Genomic DNA, 6000 nt, shown 5'->3' on the forward strand with positions numbered 1-6000 from the left:
ACATCTCAGTATAACCAAAAGGATCATATCTAATATCCAATCAACATGACTACGGAATGGGATCAACTAGATCTACAATCATTAGGTCGACACCACTACGTCGACATGACTAAAGGTCAACATGACTGAATTTCGACATGCAGGGAGGTCGACAATCATTAGGTCGACATGGGGAAGGTCGACATTCAAAAGGTCGACATGGGGTTTTTCATTTTTTATTGTCCTGAATTTCGATGCAGTGGACCTGAAACATAGCACCGTGTCCCCTCGCATGGCTCGCTGCGCTTGCCATGCTTCGGGCTCGGTGCCTCGCAATGCTTGGCACACTATTTTATTCTCCCACCGTGCCCTAGTGGATGGTAGGGCATGAAATACCATCATGTCCGTTCCAAAAAAACTTGAAAAACCCCATGTCGACCTTTTGACTGTTGACCTTCCTCATGTTGACCTAATGCTTGTGTCGACCTAATGACCCTGTCGAAGGTAACCCATGTCAACCTTCCTGCATGTCGACCTTCAGTCATGTCAACCTTCATGCATGTGGAACTAGTGATGTCGACCTAATACTTGTTGACCTAGTGACCTTATCCCATGACTACACTGTTTATTTCAATTGATGTCTCAATAACTGCAGCACATAGAAATTACTCCTAAATGGCAGCAGTGAGAAACAAAAGTAAATAAATAACATCATATAAAAGATTAGGAACATGCTCAGGTAAAGATGATATAAGATGGAGGGAAGAGACTGTCCTGGTGGTAGGCCACCTTCCTTCCACATACATACATTTGCTGTTTGCTTTAGGAGCAGTCTCCCTGTGCCCATTGATAATGTCAGTGTGATTAGTACAGTAATACTTTCCCAGCTCACAGAACTACGCTTATGGTGTTTAAGGGAATGCCTTTAAATAATTATCCCATAACAGCCCAGCCTTTTGCTACTAGAAAAATCGGCAGATAAATAAAAACATGCTTTTATTTGGTATATTAGTCAAACAACATTGAAGCAGTAATCCAAGGACTGTAATCAGGCCCTTATTCAGATCTGATCGCAGTACAAATTTGTTCTCAAAATGGGCAAAACCATGTGCACTGCAGGTGGGGGCAGATGTAACATATGCAGAGAGAGTACAATTTAGGTGGGGTGTGTTCAGACTGATATACTTGTATATAAATTGCAGTGTAAAAATAATGCAGCCAGTATTTACCCTGCACAGAAACAAAATAACTCACATAAATCTAACTCCCTCTGCACATGTTACATCTGCCCCACCTGCAGTGCACATGGTTTTTCCCATTTTGAGAACAAATTTGTACTGTGATCAGATCTGAATAAGGGCCTCAGGGGTAGATTTATTCATTTCGGTGAAGTGATAAAGTGTCTGGTTTTTATCACCGGCCAATCAGCTCCTACCTGTCCTTTTTCAAACCATGCCTGTAACTTCACAGTTAAGAACTGATTGGCCGGTGCTACATCACAGATTCAAACTACATACAGGAGACAGCAAGAGAAAATGCGCCACCATCCCCTACAGTAAACTTTTGCCAAGAGCCTAGTGACTTACCTCCACAGTCCTGGAAATACAGGAGGCAATGAAAGCAATGAAAGGTGGTTGGCTACCTGCAGTCACCAGCCCTGAAGTCAGCATTCTAATTTGCTCTAGATTTAGCTTTATGCATTAAAGGAAGAATGCAGTAAAACCCTGCTTCCATATAAACGTACACCGGGTCTGCAGTGCGGAGGGTAATGCCAGCTATAGTGTTCAGAAGATGCATCTGTATTTTGCAGTGATACCCCAAATAAGAGCAGAAGGGTTACCTCAGAAGACCTGGCAATACCCATGTGGGCATCAGCAACACTCTATTCAGGTCCTCCACTAGGATACAGTAAGAACTATGGACCTCAAAGGTTCTTTAAATGTTTTGTTTTCTTAATTTTGGAAATCTTGATTTTTATTGGAATAATACTTCTGGTACGTCGCTCAATAAAGCTGTCTGTATTATAGCTTATTTAAATTTATAATATCCAATACCGTACCATAAAACAAGCAGGAATACACAACAAAATCCTCACACAACCCTACCATGTGTACTATACACTAAACATAGTGCAAACAAATCAACTTAATTTATACTCTTGTGTGAATGTCTTAATTTCCATAATGATGCTATTAAAATTCTGGTCAACCACTGGTCCTTCTTCAGTGTATTTGTCTGATGCCTATAAAGAGGAGCAATTGGGTCTAAAACTTCCTAGGGTAAAGTCCCCCATACATTAGTCTGACTTGTCCTAGGGACAAGTCTGACCTGATTTCCCCTGCAGCTCCCAGGGAGGGGGACACACGATTAGGCACTTTGAGCGTTTTTTTTTTTTTTCTTCAAGTTATCTTTTCCTCCTGGCACCCACCGCTGCCCGGTAGCCAGCGTCTTCAAGTTGTCCCTGCCCGGCGCCCTGCTCCCGCTGTCACCTCACCGCAACAGCTTCCTCCTGCCCGGCTCCCTATGCAGCCTCCCCCTGCTCGGCTCTCTATTAGCCGGCATCCCCCGCACAGCTCCAGGCCTGCCTGCACATAAGATTTAGCAAATCTTATGTGCAGCCCGTCCGACCTCGATCCGATGCGCGGTCGGATCCCACGGGATGTCTACATGTGCGAATTGGGCCGATTTCACGGCCCGATTCATCCAAATCGGGTGAAAATTGTGCCCAAATCGCATAGTGGGGGCCTTAAGTGTTATTTTAGTGACAATTCATTGTGCAATTGGATAATGGGAATTGGAAAAAAAATAAAATCTTAATGTAGCCCAGGGCTGGGCCACACCGGCCCTCCAGATGTTGATGAACTACACATCCCAGCATGCCTTGCATCAGTTTCAGCATGGCCACATAGCAAAACTCATGCAAAGCATCCTGGGATGTGTAGTTCATCCACATCTGGAGGGCTGGTGTTGCCCAGCCCTGATGTAGCCCATACACTTATGAGATATTGCATACAATCATTTGATTTTGACCACATCTGTTCCATAAATCGAATGATTGTATGCAGCATGTTGCAGTAGGACCTGGCGGCATGACAGCCAGATTTCAAGGTGAACACATACATTACAATGCATGTATTCACAGTACGGCTGTACCGCAGTGGACAGATCCTGTTCTTTGACCCCACACAGTCTCCTTGCGGCGAAGTAGGTCTTGCTGAATGGGACTCGCTTGGCTGCTATGTGTAGCTAGGATTTCAGGGATTCTTCAGGATTTGCTAGAAACCGTCCAGGAGGCTTTTCCAGTCACCCGGATTCTGGGATTCTCCCCGGACAGCCTTCCGCTGCCACGCTGCCTGTCCGGCCTGCTGCTGGATGCTCATACCCTCCAACTATAGTGCAGTGCCCCCTTTCCCAGTGATGTCTTGCAACATTGGTCAAGTCCCGGCAGTCAGTGTGCCGCTGCTTCATGATGTCTCAGCCCACAGACCCGCTCCCACAGGGCTGTCCAGACAGAAAGACCATCCAGCGCACACGCATCTCAAATATCCGGAAGGGGCCAGACTTAGTGCACCCTACCACCACTGTGACTGGATCCTTATTGGGGGATCTGCGGGGAGAGTCATCCAGCTTGTGTCTGCGCCTCCAGCAGCAACAAGGAGGACACTTCTCTAAGCTAATATGAAGGAATTCCTGCAACGCGCCAAATCAAGACTGGTGAGTACATTTCTTTGTTTGGAATTGAAAAATAGGCAAAATCATGTGAAGTAAGACACTGGGATTCACCATGTATTCATCTGGTATGAATGCAATAGTTTGTTGCGCACAGACAACCCCATCCATAATAGTGGGTGGGGCAGCAGCTGCAGTCTAAAAAGCTCTGAGCTGAGCCATGCTGAGTGATTCTAGACCGCTGAACTTCCGGACTGAGGACTCCGAGTAGCCTGCCCTAGTGTTGTTGAAACCACAATGCGGGGGTGACGGGAGCCGCAGCTAACCGCGCAAGTCTGGGGGGGGGGGGGGAGTGTCACTCAGACAGGGAGCAGAGCCATGCGGCCGGCCACGCAGACTTATGCAATTTTTCCCTGCATGGAAAGGTAGGGGAAAGAATGCCCAGTACACATTCGGAAAGGGTACTTTGCCACGCCCCCTTCACCTGTGACCACACCCCTTTACCAGTGGCCAGGCCTGGGGGGGATAATCTCAAGGGGGGGGGGGTTATAGCCATGAATCAATGATGCATGAGGTGGCAAGCTCAATGCCACCAGGCGAGCTGTGATGGCGAGCGGTGGTGATTGCTCGCCATCACAGCTCGCTGGTCAGTATTTAACTGGCCCCCCTACACACACCGTTTCCACCTCGCTGTGTTTTTACAGCGAGGTGGAAACGACATGTGCGCCCACCAAATCGTGAGGCTAAATGCAGCGGGCTCCTTGCATTATCCGTGAACCTCACAGTTCGGGGGAATCCTCGCCATCCTCTGACAGTGAGGACTCCTCTGGAACCCTAAATAGGGCAAGCGGCCAGCGCAGGGGTTAAACGGCAAGGATGGCCAAATACAAGCCACCCTCGGCACAGACATGCCTAATTCCAACCCTGCTTTTCTGCTACAAATAAAAAACACAATTTGCTAAATGTTGCCAAACATCAAACAGTTAACAAATGAGAACCAAACACATGAAAAGTCATAATAATAACTGTACAGCAGCAGTGCTAAGCTAGCCAGTAACCAGACATGAGTTTTAAGGTGAAACTGAGGTAGATTCTCAGCAGGTGCTGAGCAGCCAGATTCCTTCAACAGCACCATGTCAGATAATAACAGTCTCCTCTCACCATAGTAACCGCACAGCCATCTTCCCTGCTACTGTCCTATCCTATACCACCATATTCCCGGGCAGCGTGCACTCACTGTGCCAGGCCGCGATTCTGCAGACTATAGAGGGGAGAGAGTCAGACAGTGGTTGGGGGTGGTCGGTAATGTCCCTGCTGGATGATGGCTGAATGGTGTTCTGATTATTTGTGCATGTGAATCATTCAATTCATTTACACCGGCACATCAGGACTATTTTCCTGAATAAGGGATGTCTGAGGTCTGCGCCCTCTGCCCCACAGGCGCCCATTATGCTACCCTCTCACATGGCTCCATCTGATAGCGCCAGCACAACAAGGCAATTACACACACACACCATCGGGCGGAATAGGGCGACATTACCTGCTGCTGTCCGGGGCTGACCAGACACAGATCCGCAATAGGGAAATAATATGCCAGATGCAGATACAGAGATGGAGGCAAATAAAGAGATGATCAGCCCGTGCCTGCGCGTGTCACTCATGCGGGAGAGAGAGCGGCGGCTGCGCTGCGTTCCGGCATCTCCAAATAAAGAAAGACACGTCTTGTGGGGGCTGCGGGCGGCGCGGGCAGAGACGACGGCGGGAGGGGAGGAGGGAGGAGGCGAGGGGACGCCACAGCGGCAGCAGAGATGGGCAGTGTGCGGGCTGTGCTCGGCAGCCAGGTGGGAACTATGGGATGAGGATCAATGTGCGCATAGCACTGAATTGATATTAGTATTACTGAGGGGAGCAAGAGAAAACATTTGATTTACTTTTTGTTCTTGGTGTCAGCCAGAACTACTACTCTGTTCAGTCATTATTTAGTTTTAGTTTTTGAATTCCATAAGTCAATTTGTGTGTGTGATCCACAAATACAATTTTGGCGAAGCAAATTCTTCGAAAGCCTAGTTCTTTACATGAAATGCAGGGGCATGAGAGAAAGGTCTGTAGTTTTACTTGCTGCCAACAAATGGCAGTGTTTAAAGGGGCAGACTAGATGGGCCAAGTGGTTCTTATCTGCCGTCAAATTCTATGTTTCAGTGACACACAGGACGGGATGTATTACTATACCGCCGCGATGCTAGTGCAAATAGATTAACATATGCGGCTAGCATTGCATTGCACTGGGGGGGCAGTGATGGGTATTGCCACCCAAAAGTGTCAATACCCTGCTATGCGGTGAGGCGGCGGATG

The 6000-nt window shown here is 47.7% G+C and overlaps 1 protein-coding gene across 2 annotated transcripts in view; it reads right to left on the reverse strand.

Moving 5' to 3' along the window:
• CAP2 (cyclase associated actin cytoskeleton regulatory protein 2) overlaps positions 1-5459 on the reverse strand; it is a 119991-nt gene extending 114532 nt beyond the window's left edge. The window contains exon 1 of one of the 2 annotated variants that reach the window (XM_083187874.1): positions 5189-5459. The gene's annotated coding sequence lies outside the window, so the exon portion shown is untranslated. The remainder of the gene's footprint in view (positions 1-5188) is intronic. The other variant, XM_083187873.1, reaches the window with a different exon arrangement.
• Positions 5460-6000: the final 541 nt, after the last annotated feature.

The sequence above is a fragment of the Crinia signifera genome, chromosome 5 (genome assembly GCF_055691185.1).
Source record: "Crinia signifera chromosome 5, ASM5569118v1, whole genome shotgun sequence".
NCBI classification, from domain to species: domain Eukaryota; kingdom Metazoa; phylum Chordata; class Amphibia; order Anura; family Myobatrachidae; genus Crinia; species Crinia signifera.